This window comes from Mus caroli, unplaced genomic scaffold (genome assembly GCF_978045245.1).
Source record: "Mus caroli unplaced genomic scaffold, Mus_caroli_1 scaffold_10, whole genome shotgun sequence".
NCBI classification, from domain to species: domain Eukaryota; kingdom Metazoa; phylum Chordata; class Mammalia; order Rodentia; family Muridae; genus Mus; species Mus caroli.
Window position 1 is genome coordinate 14,074,354 of NW_028227265.1, and position 15,715 is coordinate 14,090,068.

Sequence of the window (15,715 nt, forward strand, 5' to 3'; positions counted from 1 at the left end):
GTGAGCAGCATTGATCATTTCCGGTCTCTTCTGGAGTAACGGTTGAGGCGGTAGCTAGGGGGTGTGTCTGCTGATGCGGTACCAAGTCATTGCGACTGACAGAATATTGCCCGAGATGTTATAAAGGGGGCAAGAACTCACTTTGCTTTGCAAGCCATAATTAAAAATAATAGGCTTCTGTTCGTCAGGAGGCACGGTGAGCTCGGCTCTAATTTAAAACCAGTACAGTACATCTGCTATCTTGTGATCATTAATGAGGGAGGGGGGACAGTTCCCAATGGATCAACCCACTGTCCGCTGACAGAGAGTGCGGTCACAAACAAGGACCAAAAGGTCACCACAAGATGTCACCTTCAGGAAAACATTAGGGATGTTTTGCTTATGAGGGAGCTGGCTTTCTGCCTCTACTCAAATGTAATCATTTTTTTTCCTGCCCCAACAGGGTTTAAGTTGTGTCAACTTAGACTGTCCATGGAAGAACATCCCCATAAATGTAGAATCAGTGGGGCCAGGGGTGCCTTCGAGAACCAGGATCCCAAGAACTTACAATTTTAGCAAAGTTCTAAGAAGCCCACTTGGGTTTTTGTGGGTCTGTCTCTGTGTTGGGAATCTGTGGTCATGTATGCATTGGTCAAATGCAGCCACATGGCCTGCCTGTGGGAGAGGAATGGAGGAGTGTAGGATGCAGACTTGAAGTTAGATAACGCCTAGCCGCTTGAGACTGCTGGACAGGTCCCATCGGTCCAGGATTTGAACATGACTTGTGGTTGAAGCGTAATTGAATAATAACAACTTTTTGTGACTTCTTGAGGTCCCTCAAAATATTTGACTCCTCCTGCTTCTCCCCCAGCCCCACCACCCAAAACAGTGACTGCTTTGGATTCATTGATTTCTTTCTCAATTGGTTTCCCTTTTGTAAGTTGTTTTTCCTCATCACCATTAGCTGAACACCAGGTGTGTTTATCTAAACTACCTGTCAGACAGTAATGGGGTTCCTCTGCATTCTGTAAGGAGGAGGTGGGCAGCCAGAGGGTCTCTAATAGCTAAGTAGAACACAGAGATCATCTCTCAGGTCACCCAAGCCACACAGTAGCTTGTCTTCAGCTCTCTGCAGGGTCTAGGTGAGGATGGAATTCTGGATAAACTTTGGGCTGTCTCTCTTGGATTTTCATTTTTATTTTGTAGCCAAGAGTGACCAGGCAACTTGCCACAGATGTCTATGTGGTGGCTGAGAGAATCCAATCAGCTCACCTCCAAATCCATCCCTTCTCCTCTTTTTTCTCCTCTTCTTCCTCCCCCACCTCTTCCCCTCTTCCTCTTCCTTCTCTCTTCCTTCTCTTCTCCTTCCTCCTCTTCTTCCTCTTCTTCCCACTCCTCTTCCTTCTCCTCTTCCTCCTTCTCTTACTTTTCCCCCTCCTGGAACCATAGATGATTCTCATGTTAGACAATGGTTCTAATCTCACAGCAGGCTGCCCTCCCACAGCCTTGCTAACCCTGAGACAAGACCAAGGGAGGCCACTCAGGAAAGTGAAAACCAGAGATCTTCCAATCCTAATGTGGCACATTGCCACTGTGACCTTCTAAACATGATGTGGTCTGTATGCTTGCATTGTGGAAATGGTGCTTTTGTGACAAAATTCTAAATCCCCCCCAATCCAGAATCAAGTTAATTTGTGGGTCACGAGGAGATGTATTCTCCTTTGTTGGGATGGGCAAGTGACTGCAGTTGGGCTGGTTTCGTGGAAATGTACATTTGGTACCTATGCTTCAGCAATTTTAAAAGCCCAGAGTTCCACGCATGCGCGCTTCAATTCTGTGCTATCAGTCTTAGGCTGTTTACAACCCAAATTCTACTGCCAGTGCCACAAGCTTTATAAAAGAACACAGTACAGGGTACAAAGGCCACCTTTGCTGCCCCAAAGACCAATTGTGTGCTTTTGGCAAAGCATCCCTGCCCTTGCCATGCACATGGCCACTGGCTCTCGCTTTATCTTCTTTTCAGACACACAATTACGTGCTGACAGTATCTCATTGGTCCCATGCCCACTACCTCCGTGTGCTTTTTGGAGAATTTTCTTTTCAAATGTTCCAATGGCAACCTTTGAGTGACATCTTTATGCCATCCGATGTGGCAACAGTTTAATAACAAGTTCCCACTTGGGGCTCACCAGCTCTTCAAGAGTCTGCATACCATCAGCCTGAGACAGGACCACATTAGTGAGGTCTCATTAGCAAACAAGCTTTGCCGCTAACAGAAGATAAAACATTTTTAAACGGATAAGAAAGGGTTTGGGGGTTTGGGCTCCCCCCTCCGCCCTGAACACTTCAATCACCATCAAATGACTTTCACGCCACTTTGAGGGGCATCAGTACATAATTCAGAGAAGATGAAAGAGACGCATAAAGGAATTAATGTTAACAACACTGGTGTAATATTTGAAGGTACGACTTGCCATTTGTCAACATTGCTTTACTGATCCATGGTGATAAAATAATAACCCGTTGACATATGAATGCTGGTGGGAGCTGTGAGTTCTCCCAGAATTTGTGTGTGTGTGTGTGTGTGTGTGTGTGTGTCTGTCTGTCTGTCTTTCTGTCTGTCTGTCTGTCTCCTCCAGAACAATTTCTTCAGGCTGTGCCCAGTCACTGGGTAGCAGAAGCTGGGGAAGTAGATCCTGCAACCCACAGCGATGTCACTGGGTTAAAGCACGGATGGCTTAGGACTGAGCGTTTGTGGGAAGCCTAGCAGAATTTTTAATCATACCCCAATGGCATCTAGGTTCTAGTCAAACATTTTCGAGTAGCCAGAGTTCGACTGTGCCATCAGTTGTCACTATGCTTGTAAAGTTGTCCAGGGTTCTTGTTTGGGTGTTAGGCTGAGAACACTTTTCTAACAGAGGTTTATCAGTCTCTGTAGGAAATCATTTTTCAGGTATGCAATCCTGTCTTCCACCTCAGAAACATGGAACACAAATAAGGGCGGCTGTTGGTTGCTGAGACCCCGAGATTTAAAGGGGCCACCCTTCCAAAAGTCCTTTGCTGCGATGAAACTGTTAAGTAGCTGCCTTCCATCAACATTTATTTGATAATGGCTGGCCATCAATTTGTAGCCGTCAGCACAGGACACAAATGGATATTGAGTCCTTCGAAGAAAAAGGTGTGGAGGTTTCTGATAAACAAAACATGTTTTTTAAAAAACAACAACCAGCACATATTGATATCTGTGATGCGTTACTTAGTGCTTTGATAGAATGTCCATGTTCTGATAAGAACACGTGTCACACAATTAACTTAGCGTTCGGGTGACTCTGCTTTAATATGCATGCTCATTTAAAAGGAAGAGTAGACCCCTTCTTGAAGGAGGTGTAACAATGCATTTTAAAAGATGCCTGCTATCATGGCATATCTATATTCAAAGACTTGAAAGAGTGGAAGATGTTTGAAGATTGCTTTATTACAGACACATCCACACCATGCCATCACAGAGCAAATGCTGAATTAATCAATTTATGCAAAAAAAAATAGATTCAGGAAAGGGAGGGAACACACCGTGCAAGCTAGATTAGGCTTGGAGCCTCAAGGGCAGGGAAGGCAGGCAGCTCTTGAGAAGTGGGCCGTGACTACAAAGGTGGATTGGAACTGCTGAGCTGCAATGAGAAGGTTAGGCAAAGAGGAAAGACAGGTGCATCTTCAGACCCTTGGAGCTTTCATTGAGACTCATCTGGGGTCTCAGAGGCATAGAATATACTTTCCAAATGTGAAACCCATGGCCACATGAATAGATCATGCTGAGTGAAATGATTGGTCCGTTACAAAGCTGTAGTAGTGACAAGCATCTTACTACCCTCCCCCTCCCCCCCAGTAACACTCATGCAAGAGAACTTATAAAACTTCTATCTGAAATACACAACGCAGGATTCTGGAGTTCATCTCCAAAGGTCTTGGTGCTTGGGACATAACTGTTCCCACAATTAATAACTTCAATCTCCGGTTTACAGGGCAAAACCAAGCTGTTCCAAGGGGGTGCTGTGTCCCTACTTAACTATCCAAGAGCAAAATTGTCAGTGGACAAATTGACCTCCTATTCCAGAATGTTCCACTGGTTCATAAAGAGGAGTAGTCAGTGCAGAAAGGAAGCTCACACACCTCTCTGATGAGTAACCTAAATGACAGAGTATCACCATGGCTACCCATCCAACCAGATGTGCGTACGAATAAGCAGCCAGGTTCCACCACAATAAAAGAGAACAAACAGCTCTGGGCTCCAGTGAGCTCCAGCCACTGGTGACCATTCCAGTAGCTACGATGACTAGCATTCATTGAGATGTGACCATCTGCTAGCACCTAGCGTCAGCATCACCTTCTAATCCTCACGATGTCCTCACGCTGGGGACAGCTAGCTTCCTCATTTTTATAGACCCACATAGATTCAGAGATCAACTGGACCCTGTCCAAAGACACAGTGATGGTCGCAGACTGACAGACGCAGAATCCATGAGTCAGTGTAGGAAACCGCCTTCCCAAACACGTGACACACATTGGTCAGTTCCTCCCAGATGCCTCCCATTCAACTCAAGCTTCCTTGTGCTATTTTGTCACTAATCAGAGCCTAGCTGCCCTGATCTGGCCTAAATTAAATATATGAGCTGTCTGTATGTTCACCTGAAAAATGTTCAAAGGAGATTTTTCCACTGTTGATTTAGTCAGTGAACTAAATTGAAATTATATCCATTTGGATTAACACCAAAAAGTGAAGACTCAGCACACAGTCCACCAATTCAACAGCAAATGACCCTTTACTAAAGAAAGAAAAAAGATAAAGAAAGACAGACAGACAGAAAGACAGAAAGAAAGAGAGAAAAAAAGAGAAAGTTACCTGACTCAAAATGGCACTGCCAGGCATAAGATCTGCCAACTTAAAGAATATACCCTTTGATGATAGATATCTTCTAAGAATGAACATCAAGACCAGTGGAATGCATGGTTGCTTACATGCCCTCTGTGTTCTGCCCATCTCCCAACAACACTCTGATAGGAAAGCTTGCCTGTGCTCCACCAGAAAGGTACAGGACTTTCAGTTTGCTTCCAAAGCCAGCCCTGTTTTGAAAACTCCCATACAAATGTAGCCTTCCATAGAGGCAGGCTCTGACAATCCATTAGACTTGCAAACCAACCCATCCCCCTCCTTGCAGCCCCCCAACCCCCCCCAATAAATCCCTAGCAAATTAACTCCTACAAATTCCCAACAGTTGATTCCTCCATGGGCCTTGAATAATACAGGCTCAGCTCAGATACATGCAAATATTTTATGTAGACACGGAGATGTAAACATCTTCCTAGCCCTTGGGAGTTCTGCTAATGCACAGGTTGTTCTTAAGCCTTCCTTACAAAAAGCCTTCATTGCCGGGGGAGGAGGGGGAAGCAAAGCTCTGTAGACTGGATATTTGTTTACAGGGTATACCAGTGTGAGGAATGTTCCAGAAAAGCCATACTACCCCTTCCCTCTGCAGAAGAGAATGTGTTCGCCTGACACAGTGACTTTGACAGTGAGTTTCAGAACTTACTCGTTACCACAAATCCTTTTGCTACACACAGGGTCTCGGGTGTGGAAGAGCTCGGGTTCTTTTTGTCCTGGTGACTCTCGAATGAAGGTACAGAGTGCATTCTCAGGTGTGCGGACTTATCTGTAGAGTTCAGTAATGCCAGGGATCCCAGGGTGGGGCACACATTGAAAGACGCCAACCCATCAGGCCAGTCACAGATAACACCCAAATTGCAAAGTCCCTCTTGAGCAACATGGAGGAGCAGAAAGAATGACCTTTAACTGTCCAGTGGCAGCCAAGTACTCAGAGAGAGTCTCCGAGATGACCCCAGACATTTCCTGTTGCATTTGAAGGAATCCAAGTAAAACAGCACCCAATGTAAGTCAGATCGCTGCCAGAAGACAGTTTTCTAGAAAGATCCCCGAGGAGTTTGAGCCCCTGGCTTGAAGACCAGGAGAGAATGAATACAAAAGTCCATGGCAGTATTGCTTTTTCTTTGAGAGAAAGTCTGGAACCACTGGATTGTAGGTGGAAAGCGGGATGGAATTCTTTCTAGAACAGAAGAATAGAGCTGCCATCCCGAGCCTTAAGCCTAGAAAGGGACTAGAGAGCCAATCACAGCCATCCTGAGGTATCCAAATGTTTGGTCTCAGAACATGAGGCCAGGCAAGGCTTTAATTTAACCGAGGTTGGAGAGCAGAGCAACCCAACCTCTGTAAGCTCTCAGGGTTCTGTCTGCACATCAAGGATTGTTCTAGACTTTCTCTCAAAATAAATAAGGTACCTTTCCTATTTTCCTCATTTGCCATAGACAACTCATGAGTTCTGTGACAGAATTCTGTGTGCAATATGATAATTAAGATCATTTCACCTTGCGGGACCCTACACTTTTGTGGGGAGAGAGGTGGAGGTACCCCCAATGAGAAGAGGGAAAAAGCATGACTCACATGTACTCTCTTAGATTGTCTCTCGAAGCACATTTACTCCACATTCTGTTCGTGACCGCCCCCGCCCCCGTCACTCTTGAGCAATTCTCACTAGATGGAAGGGAAGGTCTGGTGGATTAGGCCTTACATATTCAGGAAAGATGTCCCTGGGCATTCCCCATTGAGTTGCCCATAATTTGTACATCGCTCAACACAGCTTGCCATTTAGTTCTTTTACGGGTGGAGATTTCTCTTGTGGGATGGAAATCCGATCTGGGTATCCATTCTTTCATGAGTTACTTTGATCTGGCCCAAAAGAAGAGCCATAGACATTTGCCACTGAAATAAGCATCTTGCGAATAGCATAATTCTTCTACATTGGGCCTACCATTGTCATTTTTCAACTGGTCCACCTCAATGCCAGAGCTGAAGGACTTACGAAGAGATAAAAGACTTACATAAGAGATAAAAGAAGATATTTGGTAGGCATTAATTTGAAACATCTTACATTTCACTTCTTTAACCTGTTGTAGCTACTTATATTTATATATAATTTATAAATACTGTATATACATGTATGCCTCTGTATTCACCATGTATACTGAATAATTTAAAAATGATTGTCAGGCAGAATCAATGGCTTTGGTTCTAATATAATGTGGGAAAAAAAGATGTCTCCTTAGTATAAGTGAAACACATAGGGGGACCTCTTCTTCTGCATAGAAAAGTTTCAGTCAGTTTGCCTGTCCTTTTATCTCTTCAATTATATAAAACTATGTGGAGAGCAGGCAGGATTTCAGGGCACACCTCGAACAAGCTGTTTAGACTGTTAACAGGATACAGAATGTATATAGCTATGTCACTGTTAAATTCTACAAATAAGAAATAAAAATACCATGGTGGGAGGTGGAAAACGCAGAGTTCCTAATATGACATATCAGGGTAAGAAATGACCCGTTAATCCCTCATCCCAGCATGACCTACGAAGGCACACCTTGCCATAATTCAGCTCTCATGGTAGCCCCCCTACCCTCACCCCCATGGCCAGCCCTGCCATGTCAAATAGGGTACATTCTCATTTAGCTGTGTGTGTTTTCTTTGAGAACTCCTCAGAACACATCATTTCTCTGGCTTGAAGATGTCAGCCTTGCTGATATTTCATTTAGAACAGAGCATCTCGTTTGTTATTACTTCCATAATTAATGGTGATCGCTCAGGCACTGCCTTTACACAGAGAGAGCGCTTCTCTGTGGTCTAGGGGCTAATGAGAAACAATAGATATTTCATTCACCAGCAGCTTGTTGCTAGTTAGTGGGAAATGATCGCGTGTGCTGTTGCTTTAATTGCCAGAGTAAATAATTCTGCCTGGGTGTTATGAGCATTTTAAAGCACTTGATGCAAATATACTAGAAACAAAACAAACAAAAAAATTTTTAAAAATTGCATTCTATCTTGCAAATATTATCTAAATATGCATGTGCTAACTAATCAGCTACTGTATTTTAGGAAATACAATTAAGCTGCCTTTCTCTTCCCCTATGTAGACTGTAAATAACTGTAGATCTTTCTCTTGTTTCCTTATGTAAATATATGTAAATACTGACACACTATGCATGTTGATATTCTAGGCGATTTCAGGTACTTTTATAATCTAAAGGCATGGACTTGACCTGGTTTGTTAAAAGGGGGAAAGGGGAAAGCTCTCTCAAACTCTTTAACGCTGAATAGAAATTAAAGATTCTTCCTAGACTGGTGTAGTGTCTTTTGTTTGCTTTATCCAAAGTGAATGGACTCCTAACCTGGCTTCTTATTTTACAGAAAGGAACTGTGGAGCACAGACACCCCCCCCAAATGATACCTGAGTTATTTAGAATACATTTCATACACTTTTCTTGGGTGTATAAGAACAATTCTAGAGTCGTAGGTAGGCTTCTTCGATTGTCTTCATTTGGCAACAAACAAATAAACATAATCCTTTTTGTTTACTTCTTAAATGCCAAGTCCAGTCTTAAAATCCTCTAAGAGGGTCCTGTTCTACCATTTCAAAGATGTAGAGCCTGAGTCACATTAAGACTGGCTACTTGTCTGAAAGGACAAAAATGATTCCACCAAAACTGATTTGTTTTCCTTGCATACAGAAGATCTACGAACTCATTCTGAAAAGCCTATAAATAATATAGTTACCCTGTAGTCTCTGTTGCAAAAGATCAAGTTGAACACTGTTTCTGCAAAAGAGTCATGAGCAATATGCACAGAAGTGAACATATCTGTGTGTCAATAAAACTTTATTTATACAATCCGTCAATGGGCCAGATTTGGCCTACAGGCAAAAATATGCCAATTTCTGCTCCACACATTATCAAAACTCAGTTCCTCCTCAGTAGAATAGTAAGAGTTCTTTCTGAATATGTGTGTATCTGTATTGAATGATCTGGGGAAATACTGTGATCAACTGAAAACCCTCTAATCTGGTTCCTGGAAGTACCAACAGTCTTGGAGGAAGTCACAGAATAATGAGATGAGCAGAAATGAAATCCCTTGAGTTTATAAATCAAGCTATCTGTCTCAGACAAATGACACTGCCAGGTTTCAATTTAGTTATCTTTTATTTTTATAAATGGGGATGGAGTAGGAAAGTTAAGAAAGACAAAGCAGGAAGAGGAAGAAAAAAAAGAAAAGAAAGAAACTGAACAACTCTCCCACTTTAACGAGAGGAAAGAGGCCATTACTCCAGGTATCTATGGAAACCAAGCAGCCTGCTCACTTCTTTAATGGTTGGCAAACAGCATTAGTGTTTGAAGATGTTTTGCCCAAGTATGATGCTACGGTGTAAATGCATTAATTGACAGTTTCCTTCGGGACTTCTTTTATTGAAGTTTTCAAACCTAATTTGACGGCACAGGGAGCTCTGAAGCCCTTGAAGAAAGCTGTAATGTTAGGTCTTTGGAACACAGAGCCAGCATGGGTATAGTGTACACATGGAGTCGACTCTCCCTGCTGTCTCACAGCACAAGTGCAGACACAGCCTTCGCTGCCTGTGCTTTTCCACGGCAAAGACCTTGAGCATTCCCCTTGGGTGTGGAGAGGCCCTTTCTAACCTCTTCTAAGTGGGAATCTATAGGAACTCTCCTGTTCTGGGAGGGACTGGAGGAGGAGAGAAGATCAGGTGTCTACTAGGAGTATGTAGCTGTATGAAACTAAAATTAGAAAGAGTACAGCTTCTGGCAGCCATGTGGCAAACCCGGATACATTCGACTGCCTCTATGAAGGATATAATATAATATGCCTTTGACAGGATCTTGTGATGATGCTGGTCTTCTCCTGGGTTAGAGAGCAGACACAAGTTCATAAGTAGCTACCGTCCTGTTTATTCTGGGTTGAAAGAAGGAAACAAGCAGATCAAAGTGTCTTTGTCTGTTCTTCATTTAAGAGACTTAACAGATGGGGAAAACACTTCTACCAAGCAGCAGTCACCCTTCTCCCCAACCTCCCTCAGCATCCCTGGGCATCTCGCTGGCTATGAACTCCCCTGATAGGCACCTTGCTGTGGGACTAAGGGAGCCCATATTCAGGCCCCCAGGACACCAGCATTTGAACAACTACTAAGCAAGGTCATCCCTGCACCAGCCTTTAACAAACATCCTCTACATCTGCAAATCTCTCCCTTGCAAGACAGCCAGAGAGAGAGAGATGCACACTGATGGTGGCACCACTGAGTGAGTGAGTACCAAAATGGTTATGTGCAGTAAAAGCCTGGAGTCCACCAGAGCTAGAGAGAGAGATGGCTCAAGAGCACTTCCTGCTGTATCAGAGGACCACACTTGAGTTCCCATCACCCCATTAAGTACCTCACAGACGCCTGCATGTTCAGCTCTAAGAAGTCTGAAGCTTTCTCCCGGCCCATGTGCAAGCACACACAATAAATACTTATTAAGTGTATTTATGATTTAGTTGATGATGGTTGCTGCAGTATTCTTTTGGGGCTAGCTTTTTTTTAACATGTGTGTCTACATGCTGTACATGTGAATGCATTCACATGTATGTGTTTACATACACATACATGTTTGTGTTCATGTACATGCATGTGTGTTTGTGTATGTACATATTTCTATGTGTTTGGTCCATGTGCATGTGGTGGCCCAAAGATAATGAATGACAGCTGCCTTTCTCAATCACCCTTTCCTTTGCTTACTATGGCTCCGCTTTTTTTTCCAGGTAGTCTAACTAGCTACCCAGTCCTGAAGATTTCCAGTCTCTGCCTCCCAAGTTCTAGGATTAAGGGTAGCTCCCACGCTTATGAGCTTTCACATAGGCTCTAGGAATCCAAATTCCACTATTTGTACTTTGTGTGGCAAGTTCTTTAACCACTGAAGCGTCTCCCCAGCCCCCCACATGACCCCCCATATTCTCATAAATGTCCTCTCTGAACACTTTAAAGATAAAATGGGAAAGGTGCATGTGTCCATCCAAGTGAAAAACTGGGGTGTCTCAGATTGAGCATCCCCCAATAGAGGAATTCAGGGAAGGACTGAAGGAGCTGAAGGGGTTTGCAAACCCCATAGGAAGAACAGTACCAACCAACCAGACTCCCCGGAGCTCCCAGGGACTAAACTACCAACCAAAGAATACACATGGAAGGACCCATGGCTATAGCTACATATGTAGCAGAGGATGGCCTTACCTGGGGTAAATGGGAGGGAAGGCCCTTGGTCCTGTGGAGGCTCAATGCCCCAGCATAGGAGAATGCCAGGGCAGTGAGGTGGGAGTGGGTGGGTGGGTGAGGGAACATCCTCATAGAAGCAGAGCAGATTGGCTGGCATGCTGTCCACCACAAATGCAGATGGGCATTTCCCTTGTGAAAAGCCTGAACCATTCTCCAATGTTCTTTCTAGAAGCTTCTATGTGCCCCCCCTCTAACAGGACTTCTCTGTCCACTTCACTCTGATCCTTTTATTCTCCCCATTGAACACTTGCTTTAAAACACACACACACACACACACACACACACACACACACACACACACACACACAAATCAAAGGGTTGGAGAAATGGCTCAGTGGTTAAAGCATGGGCTACTCATGCACAGGACCCGAGTTCAGTTCCCAGCACGCCCATGGCTACTAACAACCACCCGTGACTCCAGTTCCAAAGGATCCGATGCCCAGGCACTATCCACACAGTATGCACAGACATGTATGCAGGGGAAATACCCATAGGCACACACACAAAAAAAAACCCAAATAAACATTTTTTAAAAAGAAAGGAGAACATAAACATGCATTTTCTAATAGCATTCCTTCTAGGCTTCAGAAAAATCTTGGGGCTCCTCAGTTCAGAGTCCAGAGAGCAATAAGCAGGTCACAAGCTACCTGCTGTGCGACAATAAATGTGCATTTGTATCGGCCCCACTGGTAGCTGCTGAATTTGACTTTGGGCCTTAAATCGCTGAGAGCCGATGCTCATGAGTGCTTTGTGGATGCCTGGGATTTGAACCCAGAACTTGCTCTGGTGGAGAGGTTGGCAGGCTGAATGGGAATTAAGTGTAGGGACATAAGTTCCTTGGCTAAGTGCGTCAGAATACAGCCTGATCCATTGCCTGCCTGGGCCATTGATCCCAGTGGTTGCTGTTTTCCTCTCTATGCAGAGCCTGAGGGACCTTCTTTCCCACCTCTGAACTCCATTACTAGGTCCTCCCTACTGGACACAACCAAAGGTGCCATTCCTGAGTGCAAGCGAGGAACGACCTGCACTGTCCCAGGCAAACTTCATGGGATTCTGCTGGCTGGCAAGGCATGGGTTAATGGCTCAGTATGTGCGGGTCACCTGGCACATCCACCCGGGGCAGTCTCCTGACAAGACAGCTCCCCTTGAAGCTCTCGTGCCCTCACAGGGTAGAGAAGTGCTGAAGTCACGAAAATGGGGTACACCGAGGAACACCTTACTCTGCTTTTCCCACCTCTGGCTGCTGCACCTGATACGATTCAGCGTCTCACAAATGCCTGGCGTGTCAAAAGGAAGGCACACAAACACAGCCGGTGGCCAAGCATAGAGTCAGCGAGAATGCAAGCTGGCTGCGCGGTCGGTCCTCAGAGTGCCCAGGAAGTCTGGCCTCACCGGCAGTACCTTGACATTCAGAATCAGGTGGCCTTTACAGGACAGGCCCTTTAAGAAGTAGATCCTATATAGGGGCCTGGATGCTCTCTATGGCACTTTGGAGATGCCCAGAGGCAGAGGATCTACTGAATTCTTGCAAGAGCGCTGTAGAGTGTTATTAATAAATTTTGTTAATAGAAAAACAAGCAAGTCCTAATGCTACTCCATTGAGTCAGGCACTGTGGGAAAAAATGCTAAATGTAAACTGATATTTACTGATATTTACTGTTGAGGTTAGACATTGATTCAGTGTGGTCCCCACAACCTAAAGCTGGTTCCATTCAGGTACGTCCTAGCCCAAGGCAACCCCAGTTTCAAACATTTTTTTTTTTATCAGTAACGAATCCTAAACAGGGTTCTAGAAACTTCACCTCAACGCCTCATTAGACACAGCAACGACTCGGCTGGGGTAGCAACGTTCTGTTTTAAAGATGAGGAAACCGATGGTCAGGTGAGCCGCAGCTCTTGATATAAGGGACCATGATTCAAATCATACAAGTCTGACCCCAGAACTAACGATGCCCTGGCTCACCAGTGGACTAGACCACCAGGCAGTTTATTTCTACAGGTAGAATCTTTACATTCTTACAGATAAATATTCCAACCTGTCCTCGATAAAATAAAATAAAATAAAATAATGCTCTAGCAAAGAGAAGGGTTCAGGATAAAGACAGAAAAGTGTGTGGGTGTAATTAGAGCCCAATTATGCAGCATACTAGGGCAGAGAGAGATTGAGAGTAATGTTGAGATGGGAAATCCTGGGACAGTGAGTTATTTTTCAGGTAGCCCCAGAATGGGTTTAAATGGGCTCAGGACTCACTCCTTTGCCCAACAGCACAAATCAACTGGGCGGATCCCTTTGGCACATAGGAGCTTCCAACACACAGCTAAATTACATGCTATTAAGCTGAAGGGCCTGGGGTCAGAGATCCAGAGAAAAACCAGATGTTTCTTCATACTGCATCTCTGATGCTTCATCTAAGGTGACAAACCATGAAGCAGCCTTTGGTTTGGGTACTTCCTGAACTGAAGACACAAGCAGTTTCCTACACAGGAGACTGCATGAGAAGCGTCTGTCCCTAGGACTTGGTGATATCATAGCCCCTTCAGAAACAATACTTAAACAGGAGTTCCTTAGATCTCAGTGGGAGCCTCTATCTCAGGAAATAAGGAGGGTGACTTCTGAGAGATGACATCTAAGGATGACCGTCAGCTTCTACAAGGATGGACACACGTTTGCATGAGTATCTCCCCAGCAAAATATAAATACACATGAACACACACACAGACACACACACACACACAGACACACACACACACTGGAAACCAATGACATGGAAAGTAGAAAAGAAATAGTCTTTTCCTACTTGATTGATACCCCAAGCACACTAGAATTGAGAGTGTGAAATTGTCGCAGCTAATGATTTTCACTGTCGATTTTCTCATGAGTCTCAAACTCTCTCATGGGTGGCTCCTTCAGAGAACAAATGTCCCCATGTCCACCCATCTGTGTAGCTTTCCCTGTCACTTTCTTCCTTCCTGAGCCTGTTCCATGCATGGACTCCAGGCATGGCTTCGGAGCAGTGGATGCTGTGAGGTTCTGCTGAAATGTCCATCTTGCATCAAGGTGATTTCTAGGCCACAAGGGTATTTTCTTTTGAAGGATGAGTCCTCTTTGGGGATTTTGCTTAACCCAAGTGAACTACCTTGCCATATCTAGATCCTTTCCAGGAGACAGCCCCCATCAGCGATATTCTTGTTTCCTTATCCCTCTTGAGAGCATCCGTTTCATGGTTTGGTACCTTAGATGAAAGCCATCTTGGCTTTAGAGTCTGCTCAGGACTGTAGGAACCACTTAGTACTCTGGCATCACAGCTCAGTCCTCCCACTGACCCCTCCATGTGTCACATTCCCTCATAGGTGTGCATCCCTGACCATGTTCCTAGCACCCTGACAAGTGCCCGTCTTTGTCAGCTTAGAATACCCAACCTTCATTCAACCTTCAACCAGCAGGGTGATTGGGAAACCACCTGAAACACACTTTGCCTGCTTATTCTCCTGAGATCATGACACTCAACCCATTTGATTCATTTTAAAGATGGAATCAGACACTGCACAGAATATACTCCTGTGGTGCTAGCTCACAGTCTACACTCAACAGATAATGACCAGCTGTGGTGATAGCAGAGCATCTATCTGCTCACACTCTCCTCCTCCCGTGGTACCCATACTCACCACCCCCCCCAATAACAGGAAGCACAACTGGTTTCTGGTTAAGCATAGTGGATTCAATTCAAACACTGGGGCCTATCTCAGAAACTAAAAGTCTAATACATGTGGGAAACGTTTACTTGGTGATCAAGAAACCTTTGGGAGTTGGAGAAGTAGCAACTCCTGACTCAGCAGAGTGGGACCTCTAGAAGAGGAAGGGACAGAAATAAGCCACTGTAGGTGATAGAGCTTGGTCATGGAAGGAGATGGCAGAGCTCCGCGTGGTCTGGTAAGGACTGAAGGAACGCCTCTGTGACTTCACATGATGTCACGGAAAGAGGACATCCTCCCTCAGGATAGCCCACCCATCATCATTCCCTCTTCTGCGAACTTGCGATACAAACTCCTCTTCACCCTCCCCCCAAGTGCCCATCAACCTGAGGCTGCTTAGTGTGTGCTATCAGGGTTCAACTTCACTAAGAAGGGGCCCAGCACCCCACCCAATTTGAGGTACCCAGTAGTTACTCATCAAGTAGTTCTAGCAGCAGAGTTGAGTAAGTGGTACTTTTTAAAAACAGATCTAAGATTTAAAAAAAAAAAAACATAAACAATATAAGAGCCTGACTATTTTGTTCTTGAATTACTGTTGATGTGGTTTGGGCAACATTCTTCCCTATAAGTTGTGACTCACATAAAGCTTTCTCTTATACAAGGCTGGCTATGAGGCAGTCAGCAGACTAAAGGAACACGTGTACACTCTCCCTGTCCTACTCCCTTGTGGTCCTGGTGGAAAAGATTTGCTGTTTTCTTCCCAGGTTACAGAAAAGTGAGAGAGAAACTACCTACTCAAGTCTACACAACTCCTAAGTGTCAGGTCTGGT

General features: G+C 44.6%; 1 protein-coding gene across 1 annotated transcript in view; it reads right to left on the reverse strand.

Annotated features, from left to right (window-relative positions):
- The window catches only part of Wwox (WW domain containing oxidoreductase), a 922,964-nt gene that overhangs the window by 1,782 nt on the left and 905,467 nt on the right, over positions 1–15,715 (reverse strand). The window lies entirely within an intron of this gene.